We start from the raw sequence: 16,951 nt of genomic DNA, 5'->3' as shown, positions 1-16,951 counted from the left end.
CTTCACGTAAAAAACTTGCGTTACATCATTGGCAAGGACAAAAGGTTCGTCCGAGTATCCAACCTTGTTAAGATCAACCGTTGTCATCCCACTGTCATCAATCGTTACGCCTCCACCAGTCAACCTAACCCATTGGCACCGGAACAGAGGGACCTTGAGAGGTCCATAGTCAAGTTCCCATATGTCCTTGATGGCACCGTAATATGTGCCAGTTGTACCATCGTGTCCCATGGCATCGATACGAATAGCACTGTTCTGGTTCGTGCTCTTCATGTCTTGGGCTCTTGTATAGAATATGTACTGTCACACCCTGAAGTTCTTCTCCCCAAGCCTAAATTTAATTTATAAATGGTCTCGAGAAAATACCTGTGTAAAGCAAGAGTAAACCTTAATAAATTAATGCAAATAATAATCGGAATTGGCATGTGGAATTTTCTTGAGTTCTACATGTCGAAAGTCGCTAACAAGATTTTTAGTGGAATTTTTAGAGCTCTCAAAATAATTTTAACCAATTAAAATTGAGCACATGCAATTTTTAAATCCCAGGGAAAATCTTTTCCTCCTTTTCTTTTTCTTTTCCCTCCTTTTCCTCTTCTTGGGCCGTCGGCCCATTCCACCCCGCCGCCGCGCGCGCCCTCCTCCTTGTGGGCCGGCCCAAGCCGCCCCTCCCTCTCTTCTCGGGACGTCGACAGGTGGCCCCACCTGTCGGGGTCGTCCCCTTCCTCCGGCCGCCCGCCCCACGTCCGCAACCGCCGCCGAAACCGCCACGCCCACCTCCGCCGCTTCTCCCGCGCCCACGCCGCGTCGCCCACGCGTCCTCCCCACGTCGCCGCCCTCTCCCCGCGTCTCCCGGCCCGTGCGTGCGCTCGAAAGGGGCGGGATTCGCATTTTGAATCCCCCCATTTCCTCTCTCTCCTCCCCACGTCGCCGGCGAAATCAGAGGTCCTCCTGGCCACGTCCGCCTCCCCCTCCGCCTATAAAACGTTCCCCGTGCCCTCCTCTTCCCCTTTCCGCTCTCGCCGCTCCCTCCCGTGACTCCTACCGAGCTCGCGCCGCTCGCCGCCCACGCCGCCGCCCGTCCGCCCCTCCTCATCGCCACCACCTTCATCCCCGCTCCGATCGCCGCCCTCCGGTGAGGAGCCCCTCTCCTCCCTCCTTCCCACTTTTCCCCGCGCGCTCGCCGTCACCTTCGGCCGCTTGCCGTCGCCGGTGGTCGCGTGCGCCGCCGCCGCACCCCCATGGCCGGTCAGCCGGCTTTGTGCCGAGCCAAGCCGTGCCAGGCCGCCGCCCGCACCGTCCGATCGGCCCCGGGCCGATCCGGGCCGTCGGTCCCGTGGACCGGCGGTGGACCACCCGTGTGGTCCCGGTCCACGGTAGACCGGCCACCCCTTGCGCCACTGGCATGCGGGTCCCGCTTGCCGGCGCCGCCGCCCCCCTGTGCCGACGTCAGCCCTGTGACTTATTGCGCAATAAATGATTTAAGGACTTTTTGTTATAGTAATAAACACAGAGAATCTCCTAAAAATCATAACTAATTCATCCGAGCTCCGTTTAAGCCCGTTCAAGTCTCAGTAAATCAAGAAAAATATGTAGAATCCATTAAAAATGGTTTTGTTCTCTGTTTCAGTAGTCTTATAGCCTGTTTGTGTTGTTTGCCCTGTATGTCGCTTAGATTCCGGCTCTCCCGACGCTCCGGTGTACTTTGAGATAGTCGCCAAGGTTCCTCCAGCAGCAGAGCAAGGCAAGTCATGCTTGTCACGTCCCAAAACGACCCTAAAATATATCCTTTAAATTATGCCTAGAATAATTAAAATCCGTGTGAAAGCCTCCAAAAATTAAAATGTGCAAAGTAAAAGTCAAATAAGGCTTATAGGATTTTTGTATATTTCCTAAAAGCCTAAAATGTGCAAATAAATTTTAGTGGAATTTTCAGAGCACAAATAATAATTGTTAAGCAATAAACAAAGTTAAAATGATTTTATAAAAAGAAAAACCTTAAAATCCCCCTCCCCCTCTTGGGCTGGCTCGGCCCACTTCCCTCCCCCTCTCTCCTCTTCCCCCGCGGCCCACTCGGCCCCTCCCCGCGCGCGCCGCTGACAGGCGGGCCCGCCTACCACCCTCGCTGACGGGTGGGGCCCACCCGTCATCCCCTTCCTCCCGCCGCTCCCGCCGCTCCGCCCGCGCCAAGCGCCGCCGCCGCCGCCAAATCCGCCGCATCCCGCCGTCCCCGCATGCAATAAAGTGGGGGAAATCACTCCCCGTGATCCCCTCTCCCTTTCCGCCCAATTTTCCCTCCCTCTCTCCCTTGGATTCGTTTGGAAACCCCTCCCCTAATCCCGCCGGCGCCATTGATGGAGCCCGAGAACGCTGCGCCGGTTTCCTTCCCCTCCGGCCGCCCTCTCCCCCTTCCAACCCTATTTAAACCCTCCCCGCACCTCCTCCGTCCGTTTCCGCCTCTCGCCGCCCTTCCTCCTCGCCGGATTCGAGCTCGCGACGTCGCTCTCTCTCTCCGCCGTCGCCGCCGAGCTCCGGTCCGCCGCCGCCGTCGCCCCGGACCGCCTCCCACCTCGGCGCCGCCTCCTTCGGCTTCGCCGCATCCTCGCCGACCTCGTCCACCCCTCCGTTTCGGTCACCGACCGCCGGAGCGCTGCCGTCCCCGTCGACCTGAGCCGCGCCGCCGCCTCCCTCCGCTCCGGCCGCCTCCTCCGTCGCCGCCGTCGCCCCGGGGTGAGCCGTGGACCGTCGCCTCCTTTCCCCCTTCCCTCCCCTCTCTCGGCCGCCGCTCCGCCGCGCCTGTGGTCGTCGGCGGCGACCATCGGGGCGTGGGCGCGCCGCCTCCCGCCGACCGCGCCGGCATGGCCGCCCTCGGGCGCGCCGAGTGGCTGCCGCGTGGGGCCCGGCCGTCAGCCGCCCGCGCCCTCGGGTGCGGCTGACGCGTGGGGCCCACGGCGCCGGCCGGTGCGAGCCCGGGTGCACCCGGTCCACCGTGGACCGTGAGGCTGCCGCGTGGGCCCCACTCCCGTGGACCCGGTCCGCGCGCCCTCTCCCCTCGGCTGACGCAATAAATCCCTTTTAAATTAAAATTTAAATGAAGAAATTTGTAAATATTCATTTAAAGAGCATATAAACTTCAAATGGCCGTAACTTGGCCATTTGAACTCGGAATTGGACCGTTCAAGTCTCTAATTTTCCCTTAAGAAGTCAAGAACCCATTTTTGTGCTTTGTTCCTGCTTGTTATGTGGATTTTATTAGAGTAAAAGCCTTTTTCCTTTCCGTTAGTCGTGTAGACGCTGCAGCTTCGGAAGATCCGCTCTTCGTGGAGGTTGAAGCCGACGTTTGGGAAAGCGAGCAAGGCAAGTCACATCATCCTTGAACATATTGAATCCCATTTTATAAAATTATTTTGATTTAAATTATTGCATTATCGCTTTATTTAAATTCCCGCGTTATCACTGTTTTATTTAGCCATGACTATTTACCTTTGTTATGACCTTATTATTATTGCTATTGTTATTATTACCTTGTTCACCCTAGAATAAACAAAACCCCAACTAGTGGGTACTCTATGTATGGTTCCACTAGTATGAACTTAGGTAGATGCTTCGCTGGTTAATTAGGCAACATTAGGTGGTTTTACAACTCTAGACTTTGGGAATATTCATATCACTTGAACATTATGGAATGGTTGATTTATTGTGGAATTGGATTCACACCTCCCCCTCTATTCAAAATCCTCAAAATGGTTTTAGGCAGGGCTCGGGGTGCATGGTTTTGATAGTAGCACCTCGGCCATATAAGGACCGGTCTTCGGGCCTCTGTTGCAAAGCACTACCGTACTTCCACATGTCTAATGGGTAAGGCTTAGTTTGTGGCTCAGTCTGGTTATAAACAAAAGTACACGGATGGAGATGGATGAAGTCGGGGGTCGATGGACATCTCTAGGGCAAATGAAGGCTACACGAGCTGCGGCTCGGTAGTCGAGATGTCATGGCACAGGGCGGGTGTCCTGCTGCTAGGGGCTCAGTCCTGCCTACCTGTCCCGGGGGTTCCGGCCGTAGGTGGGGTTGGGTCGGTACTCTTGTCTATGGCTAGGATGGGTTGGAAACTATGTCACGTCTTCTGCCCGTATACCGTGGTGGTATGTGGCACGTGGTTATACATGAGGAAGATGTGTCTTGTGGGTAAAGATGTACACCTCTGATCAGAGTATAACCTATTCGAATAGCCGCGCCCTCGGTTATGGGCAAGCCGAGCAAGGTACCCAAGTTAGTGTTTTAATTCTTAAAACCTGCTTAACGACTAAAATGTGGAATGGTTGGCCTGGGTTGGCTTGGGACGAGCTGGGACCCAGGGTCGGGTTGCCAGTTCGGTCTGAATCATCGTAGGCCTTGGGTTAAGGCAGGTTCGTGTGGGTTCACGGCCTTGATTAATAATATTGTATAGCTCTAGGATCGTATTTACAAAATAGCTTTGAGCAACTAAGTGTCTTTTAATGCTGTTTACTGCAAACCCTAACCCTTATATTATAACCCCCCTTGTACTCCCTTGCATTTATTATGCACTTGTGGGTGTGTCTTGTTGAGTACGGTGGTTGTACTCAGTCTTGCTCAATTTTTCCCAAACCTAGAAGAGGAGTTCCCAGAAGATGAAGGCTTTGGTGTCTAGCTCGTGCCTGCCGTCAAGCGCCTGTGGTCGTCGCCCTAGTCTTCCGCTGTTTTTCGTTTGTCTTCTTATGTGCTGGGCCTTCGCCGCCCATGTAATAAATTAACTATTTACGCTTCCGCTTGTTAAACTCTGAATTGTATCAACTTTTGGTGTACCTTGCCTCCTGGGACAAGGAATAATGCACGCACGTAAGGAATGCCCGTTGGGTTAATTCTGGTCGTGACAATGCTTGTCACTTGAACATGTTGATCCTATATTGCAAATGCTCTATTGTTTTCCTTCAAATACTGCATTGTTTTATAATATTATTATGGGATGTTTACCTACTGTTATAGCCATACTAGTTTGTACCATGTTCCTTTGTTAGCTTGGGATATAACACGACTAGAGATTGGACTAGGGATTGCTTACCATGCGTAGTTCAACTAGCACACAATGAGGGAAAACATATTGAAGTATAGATTGTAGGTCCTAATATTAATGTTGGATTAGTGCCACCGTCTCGGTGTTGCTTAATTAAAATAAATCATATGGTGGGCTGTGGGTGCATGGTTTTGCTGGTCGCGCCCATGGCAATTAAGGACCGGTTCGCGGGAAACCCTGGAAGAATTCCTCGTACTTACCACAAGCCAGCGTGGGCAACGGTTGGGCTTGTAGTGTAGCTTTCCTCTAGCCAACGCATCCAGGCAAGGGTGGGCGTGATGGAGTTTGGATGGGCCCTGCGACGGCCTATGCGGCTTTCGGATTCACCTAGGCACGAGAGGGGACTGCCCGCTGCCTTGCGAGGAGTGGGGGTGAAACCTGAGGTGTGGTGTGCTTGGTTAGAGGGGGTTATGCGAAGGGTCATGTCACGGCCTCTTTCCAGTATGTCGTGGTGGCATGTCGGCGCACAGAAACGTGTCGTGGGGCTGTGTCTTGTGGGTACAGTTGTACACCTCTGATCAGAGTAAAACTATTCGAATAGCCGTGCCCGCGGTTATGGGCGGTCAACCAGATTCACCGTGATTAGACACATCCTAGACTAGTCTAATGGAATTGAATAGTATAGGTGGATGGTTGGGTTTGTTGCAACGTGGGGTAGCGTTTAACAGTGGATGGTTAATATTGATTAATTATTACAACTGTTTTACTATTTCAACTTCTGTTTGTAAATGCTAGCTTTATGCAAAAGAACCACTATAGCTATCCCTTGATAAATCCCTGCATCATACCCCTATTCCGGTATGACTTGCTGAGTACAGTGGGTAGTACTCAGTCTTGCTCTATTTTCCCAACCCTAGAATATGAGTATGTGTCCGATGGTGGTTTCTCCGAGGACTAGGCTTCGTCCGTGCCATCGAGGATGCCTGTGGAGTGGTGTTCCCGCTGCAGTTCAAGTCAAGGCTTAGTTCCAGTTATCCTTTTTTTTTCCGCTGCATTTATGTAAGACTTTATAATGTTTGTAAGACGTGGATCTGTATGTCAACTTTGTCGTTTGTGTACCCCGGCCGGTCCTGGACGGGGGTTTTAATGCACATTCTGCTTGGAATTCTATTCGGGAATTTCTGGGCGTGACATGTACCCATTGATCTCATATCCCTAGAATGTCGCGATCGAGCCAGATGGTCCCCTCGCCAGGAAGGCCAGTTGTCAGTTAATCGCCTCGTTACCCATGAGATGTTGTCGCAACCATGCGGGGAAAGTATCAATTTGATGCCGTGTAATCCATGCATCGGACTTACTGATGTTTCTGGCGTGAACAAGAGCCAAGTGCTCCTCGATGTAAGGAGCCACCAATGAAGATTGTTGCAGAACCGTGAAATGGGCTTTACGGAATAAATTGTTATCTACCGTCATTATTGCTTTCCTTCCGAAAGTCCCCTTTCCCCATAGTATCCCTTCATGGCGTGATTCAGATACACCGATTGGGCGAAGGTCTTCGATAAATTCTACGCAGAATTCAATGACCTTCTCTGTTCCATACCCCTTGGCGATGCTTGCCTCTGGACAAGCACGGTTATGAACATACTTCTTCAGAACGCCCATGTACCTCTCGAAAGGAAACATGTTGTTTAGGTACACAGGCCCGAGAATACCGATCTCTTTGACAAGGTGACAAAGCAGATGCGTCATTATATTGAAAAATGAAGGTGGAAATATCGACTCAAAGCTGACAAGACATTGCACCACATCATTTTAAAGGGCTTCTAATCTATCTGGATCGATGACCTTCTGCGAAATTGCGTTCATGAAAGCACATAGCTTTGTTATTGTTGCCCGGATATTGTCTGGAAGGATACCCCGAATAATAACTGGTAGCGGTAACAGTTGTGTCATCAACACATGACAGTCATGAGACTTTAGGTTTGCGAAATTTTTCTCCTTCGTGCTTATTATTCGCTTTATGTTCGTGGAGTATCCAGACTATACCTTGATGCTCTCCAAGCATTCAAATATACTTTCTTTCTCTGCCTTGCTAAGAGAGTAGCTGGCTGGACTCAAGTAATGGCTTCATTTCTCCTTTGGTTCCAGGTGAAGGTCGCCGTGTTGTTCCATATGCTTCAGATCATTACGTGCTTCAAGTGTATCTTTCGACTTTCCATATACACCTAGGAAGCCAAGCAGGTTTACGCAAAGGTTCTTAGTGATGTGCATCACATCGATTGCGTAGCGGACGTCCAAGAATTCCCAATAGGGTAACTCCCAAAAAATAGAGTTCTTTTTCCACATCGCTGCGTGACCATCTTCGCTCTCTATAGGTTGGCTGCCAGGTCCCATTCCAAACACTACTTTAAGATCTTTCACCATAGCAAACACTATTTTCCCGCTGCGATGTTTAGGCTTCGTACGGTGGTCCGCCTTATGTTCAAAGTGCTTGCCTTTCGCATTATTTGGAAAGCTGTTGGATGGCAGAGATTTGCAGTAGTAGATGAGCCTGGTCTTCGTTTGCTTACTTTACAATTTTTGTGCACTCTGAAAGAAATAAAAGATGGAATTTCCTTTCGCTTTTTCCGTAAAGAACATAAACTTACATGGAAAGGATTAGGTACACTTCTTGGTTTTCACGATACCTATAAAATCGATCTTCAGAAAGGAATTTCCGGGTTCGAGAAAAACAGATTTTGGGAAGACATTTCTGGTGCTCCAATTTGCAAGAAACCTAGAACAAATGACATCCATAATCCTACTCTTAGGCTTATGCACAAATGGATTGCTATGACTTTGTTTTCTAGAAGTGATCTTAGACCTATTAGAGAGGATGAATTGATTATTCATTTTGCCATGGTTAGAAAGATCAAAGTTGCCCCTGTGAAATGTATGATTAGGTAATAGTTAGAGAGTATAAAGTTCACTGCTCCTGTTGAGTGCACTTGTCTAATTACTCGCATAGCGAACGGGCTCGGGGTTATTTCTAATGATCAAATTTCTTACATTTTAAACCCCCATTCCTATGTTGATGAGACTTATTTAGTGCAAGGTCATATACTTAAACATGGAGTAGATGGCTCTCTCATATTCTTTTTCCCAGGTTGTACGAATGAAATCCCGTTACCTAACCCGAGATATCATTTGTACAACTGCCATGAGCTAACCATTCCCCTGCAGACTATAGAAGAATCTCATGCAGGTGTATCATACATGGACACCCGCAACATGGCAAGAAACGAGCACGAAGGTTCAACACCCTCACCGCCGGTGCAAATGTATGAGGCCGACTGGGAACCATCTGGAGATGATCCTAGATGGACCCAAGCTCCTCGCCATAGGACCGGGGGTCCGGCCTGGCAGAGTGCTAGTGAAAATGTCACGCCCGGAAATTCACTAGTAATTTCCGAACTTATTTGTGCATAAAATCCTCGTCCAGGAATCAGCCGAGGTACACAAACTGACAATTTAATATACAGATTCATTAAATTAACTAAAACGATAAATACTTACTTAAGAGGCACTAAGTCCTCACCAAGAAGAAAACTGCAGCGGAAAATAAAATCTAGCGAAGCTCTAGCTCCACTCCCACAGGCAGCTCAACTGGGGTATAAGCCAAACGTCTTCTCCTTCTGGATTCTTTTTCGTCAACTGAGGTTGATTGATTATTGCAAGGTGAGCATATGACATACTCAGCAAGCCACACAGCAAATATGCAAGTGCACAAGGATACCAAAGGATGGCATAATATTGGCTCATTTGCAAAAGCAGCATTTAGCAAAACATTTAAGAGAAGTAAAACAGTGGAGTAATTAATCAGGAATTTTAATCAACACTGAACAGCACACCCATGCTGCACAGGCCCAACCATCCTGAACAACCATACCCGGCTGAACAGATCTAACTCCAAACCAGGAGCTAATCAAATTATTACCAGTTTAAGCATCTTTTACAATGATGAGAGGTGTGAGACTAATCACGAAAAACATTGCTCAACTCGCCCATAACCGCGGGCACGGCTATTCGAATAGTTTTACTCTGGCCAGAGGTGTACCACTGTACCCACAAGACACAGCCTCAACATCATGTCTACCATGCGTCGCGATACTGGAAAGTACCCGAATAGAGGCTGTGACAATACCCTCTGCATAACACAACTCACCACAGTGCACCATTCCTGGATCATAATCACCCCCTTATAAAACAAGGCATGGACTCCCCAGCGACCCCCGTGGGCTTATCTCCGCCACTTCTCAGTCTGGTGCTCCGCAATGAATCATGTTATACAAAAGGTAAAGCCGTTGCCCACGCTGGCTTGTGGTTGGCACGGTGAATGTTTCACAATAGTAGCTCGCGAACCGGTCCTTAATTGTCATGAGCACGACTCTCAAAACCATGTGCTCACAACCCACCATTATCAAGTTTTAGTTGGCAAGTAAATAATTAACCAATCACGATTGACCATCGTGAGCTACCATTAAATATAACCATAAGTGATAGTGAAACATTAGTTATCCCAATTGTGTGCTAATGTTTCTAAGCATGGCTAAGCAATTATACCTAATATCTAGTTGAACCAATATATATAAAGCTCAACTAGTCCAATTATAATAACCCAAGGTATCAAGGAATAGAATAATCAATGCAAACAGGCCATAACAAAAGAATAGGTTCACACCACCCAGTGACATTCGAAAATAAATGCACAGTTGAAATAAATAGAGAATTTAAATATAGGATCAACATGCTCAAAGGATTGTGTTTAGGATCTGTGTGACTTGCCTTGCAATAATCGGTCTTCAATTAATCTTCTTGAATACTTCCGGCGCACTCGCGAACCTTCGCAACGACGGAAACGACAAGCTAACACGCAAAACGAAGAAAAAGACTAATAAAAACCAAATAAACAATACATAAAAAGTAAACAAACATGTAGATCATATTTTTAGATGAATTATGAGACTTGAACGGCCTCATTCTGACTTCAAATGAATTTATTAAGAATTTTACAAGATTAAATCTAATTAAAGCCCATTTAAAAAGAATTAAATAAATTTAATTCAATTTATGAACAATTTTAATATGTAGATCTTTATTTTATACAACTTTTGCAACTTGAACCACATTAAACTGAGTTAAGATGAATTAGTTATGAATTTTTAAAGATTAAATCGGATTAAAACCTTTATATGGATTTTAATTGAATTATGACGCAATAATGAATTATTTTTGAAAAGGAAAAGAAGGATTATTGCGTCAGCGGCTAGGGTTTCGGTGGACCGGGCGCACGGGCGGCGGTTCACGGGAACGGACGGCCGAGATCAACCCTATCCAAAACGGACGGCTGAGATCGATCGGTCCACGACCGGCTCACGGGAAAAGGGACGATGACGCCAGCGATGACGTCACCGACAGCGGCGGCGGCTCGGCGGAGCGGACAGCTCGGGCGGCGCACGCTCGCCGGCGAACGGCGGCACTTCGGCACAAACGGAGGGCACCAGCACGTAGAGGACGACGCGGCGAACTCACCGGTGACCAAAACGGCGGCGGAAGACCAACGGACGGCGGCGGCGACGAGGAGGAAGCGGCGAAGCTCTTCGGGTCGACGACGGCGACGGCACTCCGACGGTCTTCGGCGGCGGCGAAGCGGTGGACGGGGACGGCGATGACTTGGCGAACCCGATGGTGGCGACGGCGACCGACGACGGCGACTGCAACGACGGCGACTGCAACGGCGGCGCGGCGCGGCTGAACCGACGGCAACGACGGCGGCGACTAGGGCTACGCGGAGGCGGCGCTAGACGCGACGGCAGGCTAAGGCAAAGGAGGCGACGGGTAGAGGGGAGCTCGGGGGTCCTTATATAGGTGCAAGGAGGCGGCGGCAAAGGCCCACGGCGGCCGGCGACGAGAAGGAAAGCTCGCGGCTTGAAGGAAAGAGGCCGATCCGAATCGAACTCTATTCCACGAACTTCCAAAACGATTTAGCCGATGTTTCCAAAGGAGAAAAGGTAGAGGAGATCCCGGAGATTGTTTCCCCTCAATCAATTCGGCCGGAGAAGGAAAGGAGCGGCCGGATTTGGAAGGAAACGGCGACGGCGGCGCGCTAGGGTTTCGGGCGGCAGCGGCGGCTCGAGGAAGACGAACCTGACAGACGGGACCCACCTGTCAGCGGCTGAGAGAGAGAGGAGAGCGGCGGCGCGGACTGGGCCGACTTGGGCCGACTGGCCGGGGAGGGAGAAAAGGAAAGAGAGAGGTTTTGGGCCGACTTTCGGCCCAAAGCCAAAAGAAGACTTTTTTTAAAACCTTTTTCAATTAAATTATTTCTTAAATGCAATTCCATTTATTAAAAAATACTTCCTTAGCTCAAATAAATCCCAGAAAAATCTAGGAATTATAGAATTAAGCAAAGTATTTAATGAAATTTTATCTGGCCCCTTTTTATATTGAGATTTAGCAAATTAAAATTAGATCTTCTCTTTTAGGCTTTTAAAATCATTTCTAATAATTCCTTTTAAACAACAATTTATAAGTTAAGGATTTTTAAACAAGAAAAGCTCTTAACAATTATACTTAGATCATTAATGATCAAATAATTACTGAACTGTTCTTTGTATTATTTAAGAATTGAGCTCTGAAAAATCCGAGAAAATTTCAGAGAGTTGACTTAACCATGGAGAATTTAACAAAAATTAAATCCATCCATGCTTTAGATTTAAGAAATTTTATTTCCCACATTTTACTTCACTTGAAAATTAAAGATCATTTAATATAAATTCTATTAATAATTTATTAAATAATTTATAAATCCTGAAACGAAAATCAGGATGTGACAGAAAACCAGTGGCAAGCACCTCAGGATGTGTAGTGGGGAAACATGAACTCCTGTTCTTCTAGTTCAAGCGGCATGCCTCCATTCTCCAACTGGTAGCGTTCGACTTCCTCTCGATGGGACTTGGGTGAGATCACTAGGAGGATGGACACCCTTGAACCGCAAGCAGGAAAAATCTAGCACAACCTCGAAGGACACATAGCTCAAACGCAAGAATGGCAGTGAAATGCTGATGCACAGTTTACCAACATCAACAATCTGATGCAGCAATAGCACGCTAATCTCCAAGCTTACTTCCGCTTCCAGGGGTTCAATCCCTATCAAGGGCCCTGAGTAAAAGGCAAGCTTAGGGGGAGACGTCTCTCCCCCACTGAGGTAACTTGTATCACATTACATATTTAACTTGTATCACATTACATGTTTCCCTTTCAAGTTGCATGTTTAATTTTTGCATTGCATTTATAAAACTTAAAACAACACAAAAACTTGCAATACCAAAAAGATAGGTTAGATTTAATATGCTAGGTAAGACATGCTTAGTTCTTCATGTTGAAATGATGAATAGTTGCTCTGTTTTATATCTCTCATATATGGGTTCATGGTTAAGTACTCTCTCAAAAGTTGAGTAAGAAAAGCCAAACATTATCTGGGAACCTGAGGGAAGTGAGCTGCACTTGCTAATCTAAGTCTAGGTTGTTGCGAGATATGAGATAGTAAATAAGAGTTGCTATAATCCTGTTCTAAGTTTGACTTGAATTCCAGATGTTTTATTTTTCAAAAATGATAAACTTGAAAGTTCCTCATTTGATATGAATTCCTACCAGAGTCAAAAATATTCGTATTGATAAACTATATACATTTTGGTTGCTTGTAATTCCGTTGAACTTTGTCAAATTTTGTGACTTGTGTAGATACTTTTCATACCATATGATCAAGATCATACACCCACATATGCACACATATGCTAAATTTCTACACTGGAAGCTAGCATCCATTTTATCCACTATATCCATTTCATCATCATCCAAAAATAATCTCCGTTCCAATTTATGCTTTCTTCTCCTAGAAAAAAATCCTTTGCGAAAAAAAAGAGGAGGGAAAGGCATGGCTATGAAAAGAATAAATTTCTGCTCTTTCAAAGATGTTGAGCATGATAAAAAAAACATATAGAAAAATATAGCCATGCCCTCTCCATATTTATGAATGGAGGATTTTGGAGAAGAAAGTATGCATAAAGGAGAAGCATTTTCTTTATTGTTATCCACATTCCATTTCCACCATATTACTCACACACTTGCATGATCTTGATCTTGAGTATGTCTAGTCATTTGCTTTAGTCCAATTTTTGACTTAGTAATAAATGTGAATGTAAGTATGCCACATTTGATACCTACCAAGCTCCACATATCAAACCTTAGAGTAGGAATCATAAAGGCAAATTTGGTGAGGAATCCATATTCATACACTTTGAGTGATCAAGAGAATCATATGAGGAACTTGGATTTTTTTGCAAAATCATTTGGAAACTCCCGGAATAAAAGTTGAATAAAGAGTGGGTGACTAGTGCTCTAATTGTTGTTCTGTCTCTCAACCGCTCAAGACAAGGAAAGGCAGTGTCTTGCGGGAATTAGGTGTAAGGGTAAGTCACCGTGCCAACTTATTTAATTTGAGAGAGAGTACCCATAACTTACACTTGTACATTTGAGATATACAGTATAGTAGCAACTCCTAATCAACAACCAAGTCTTTGTTTTCTTTTGTCCTTTACTCGGGACGAGCAAAGGTTTAAGCTTGGGGGGTTTGTTGACGGTCATTATCGACCAATTTTGACCGTCAATACTACCCAATTAATGAAGACTAGATATGCTTGCAATGCAAAATTTCCAAATAAAATATCTACTCCCACTATATACTATGCTACTAACATGTATGCAGGAGAAGCACATATAAATGGAGGAGAATCAACAGAAAATAGACGAACGATCAATCAAACGCTGTCGAGAAGCAGACTTGTAGATAGATGGGCTCATAACACAGAATTAACACGAGCAAACAAGCCCAAAATTCACACCACTGGGCTGAGGATCCACCGAGAGATACACCTGCCAAAAAGTGGGCCAATTGGGCCAGTCCAGGGTTCGGCCGAACCTTGGGTTTGGCCAAACCCAAAACAGCCCAGATGGCCTAGAAAATCCACAGGCTGGTAGTTATCGACATCCCATGGCAGTTGTGACCGTTTCTACCCGAAGCAACCGTCATGACACTTGGCACAAGGAGGTGAAGCAAGAGGGAATATGCTTATTGGATATCTTGAGCATCACCACACTCCCAAGGCACCTAATGGCCTATAAATACCACTCCTCTCATTCCATTCTACACACACTCAAGAAGAAGAGCTCTCTCCCTCTCTCAAGTTTAGTAGTATCCTAGTGCTAGTGGAGTAGGAATTAAAATAGTATTCTTAGTCCTCGGGTCTTCAGGAGAATTCGGGTATGGTTCTAGTAGCTTTCCTCTCTTCTTTTGTAAGACTTATCGAATTAATAGAATATTCTTCTTTATACATCTTCGGTATTTTATTCCATTCATATTATTTGAGTATCGACTTTACTTTATACTTGCATCGATATAGCTGTGTAACTAGCTTACCAGAGAGGTACATTGATGTGGGTTTAATGTTCGAGTATTCGGTTGCTCTATGTCAGCTGCAAGGATGCAGAGTAGTATTTAGTAATATAAGCACGGTGCTTAGATTATTGGATACCATTAATTAGGGTTATATGCTGCGGGACAGTAGAGGTGGGCCGCTGATGGTGACAGCTCAGTACGGGTATTCCTCCACGTTAGTATATAATCCTAAGTACACTTTCCTGGGGAGGTTACTCCTCCTTATTTAGCTCCGGTTGGAGGTTGGATGGTCATGACAGGTTGTCATAAGAAACTCGACAACCAAGGGTGGTCTCTCGAAACACCAGGAGGGCACTGTTAAGGGTATTGGTTGCATGACTGTATACTAGCAAGTGTAGACTAAAGATGTATGTATATTAGAAGTATAGGAATGAATTCTTTTCTTATTCTTTCTCCACTTAGCTTAATATTTGTTTAGTGAGGGAATCTTAGTTCTTTCTTCTGTATGTCACCTACCCTTTGAATCACTTAACCCCTACACAAAACTTGATGTATACAAGTAATATATAAACTATTAGCATAGTACTCTCTTGTCATATCTTCCCTTGGGATTAAATAAATACGATAGCTTGGAATACTCCGGGTGAAACGCTACAATGGTATGTCTGTGCGCTTGTGGATCATTTCTGTGACCATAAATATACCATAAATATTTCTACGTCATGCTGGGAATTATATTTATAGTAATGTCGTTAAGAAATACCAACACACGCCCTGAACCCGAAGCAAGATTTGGACATACACTGGAGTGAAGCAGATCTCCTAGGCCGCCGTGATTTGCCATACACACGAATAGTAAGAGCAGGTACAATAGCAGGCTTTAAGCTAGCTGTAAATATATTTTAAAGAGGTAAAGGAAGAAAAAGAAGAACAGCGGGCTATAGATCTGTAGCTAGCTGCAGGATGGACTCTAAGACGTAATATGTGTATGATAGGTGGGACCAGATATTAATAGTATAGTAAACAACTATTATATGAATTGGCTATTACATTGGCTATAAAGTAGTCTTTATTATAGTTTACATTTACAAAGACATATTACACATATGCATGCTGGGCCGCATGCTATTCGATCTCACGGGAAGCCGGTCGAAACTACGGGGGAGCAGCGCAACTAGCAGGTGTACGAACGTACGTATGTCCCAATTATCTGCTCATCTTATTGTGCGTACCATTGCGGTGATTTTAGGACTACCTTCATTCTAAAATGTTTGACGCCGTTGACTTTTTTTAAAAATGTTTGATCGTTCGTCTTATTTAAAAAATTTAAGTAATTGTTAATTTTTTTTCTATCATTTGATTTATTGTTAAATATACTTTTATGTATACATATAGTTTTACACATATTACAAAAGTTTTTGAATAAAACGAACAAACATGTTTAAAAAAGTCAACGATGTCAAACATATTTAGGGAATGAGGAAATATTTACGGAGTAGGAGTACTATTTAGTGCCACTTACGCGTGCATGACGGGATGGACGGATCTATACGATGGATGCGTTGGTTGATTGCTAGTTGATTCAGTAGGAGACGGGGGCCGGAGCCGGAGATGAAGCTGGAGCTTGTTCGTGCTGCACGACTCGTGGTTCGTGGTCGTTGTTGTGTGTGATTATCCGCACGCGCGGCCGGCCTGCACCGTCGGATCCTTGTTTTCCCTCTAGCGATTCACAAACGCACAAATATCGCAGAATGAAACTATCAATTATATATATTAGTGTTGATAGTGAATAAAGTAATTATTACCAGCTCCCTGCCCGTCCCCGCCGCCCTTGGGTTTACCGATCTTGTAAGTCCTACTAAACGGTTGAGTGGTCTGGAAGTACGACGACATCCTTGCTTTCTATACGTTTTGGTTGCTTGCAGCAAAGCCTGGAAGGGGGGCTATTTATAATAAGCGTGCCCGTGGCGAGTGATAGTGGCATATCTTTTTCTTTCTCTCTTTTCTCTCTAGTTTTTTATGTGAGGATAATGATCGCCTCTTCTCGTCTAACAGAAAGGGCCTACATTCTCCGTTTTTAAACAACTGTCAGCGTTCACTATATATTATTATTTCATGTTGACCACTAATAACTCAAATGGTTTTCCTTCAAATAACTCTCCAACGGTTGGACTAAGGCCCCGTTCGATCTCTCCAACTGGAGAGATATTTTCCGTGCACGTGAAACGAGAAAAGCTCATTAGCACCTGATTAATTAAATATTAATTATTATAAACTTGAAAAATAAATTTATTTGTTTTTTAAATAATTTCTATATAGAAATATTTTTTTTAAAAAAATACACCGTTTATTAGTTTGAAAAACATGCTAACAGAAAACGAGGAAACTGAAGTTTGGAGTTGGAGTATGGAACGGGGCCTAAGATG

General features: G+C 45.6%; 1 long non-coding RNA gene across 1 annotated transcript; it reads right to left on the bottom strand.

Moving 5' to 3' along the window:
- Positions 1-15,568: 15,568 nt before the first annotated feature.
- On the bottom strand, positions 15,569-16,450 carry LOC136354058 (uncharacterized). The gene is made up of 2 exons (XR_010737777.1): positions 16,331-16,450; positions 15,569-16,244 (listed from the first exon to the last, which is right to left on the bottom strand). It is a non-coding gene; the product is annotated as an uncharacterized lncRNA (long non-coding RNA).
- Positions 16,451-16,951: the final 501 nt, after the last annotated feature.

Source organism: Oryza sativa, chromosome 11, assembly GCF_034140825.1.
Source record: "Oryza sativa Japonica Group chromosome 11, ASM3414082v1".
Taxonomy (NCBI): domain Eukaryota; kingdom Viridiplantae; phylum Streptophyta; class Magnoliopsida; order Poales; family Poaceae; genus Oryza; species Oryza sativa.
Note: the sequence above shows the minus strand (reverse complement) of the source record. Positions and strands in the feature narration are given on the sequence as shown.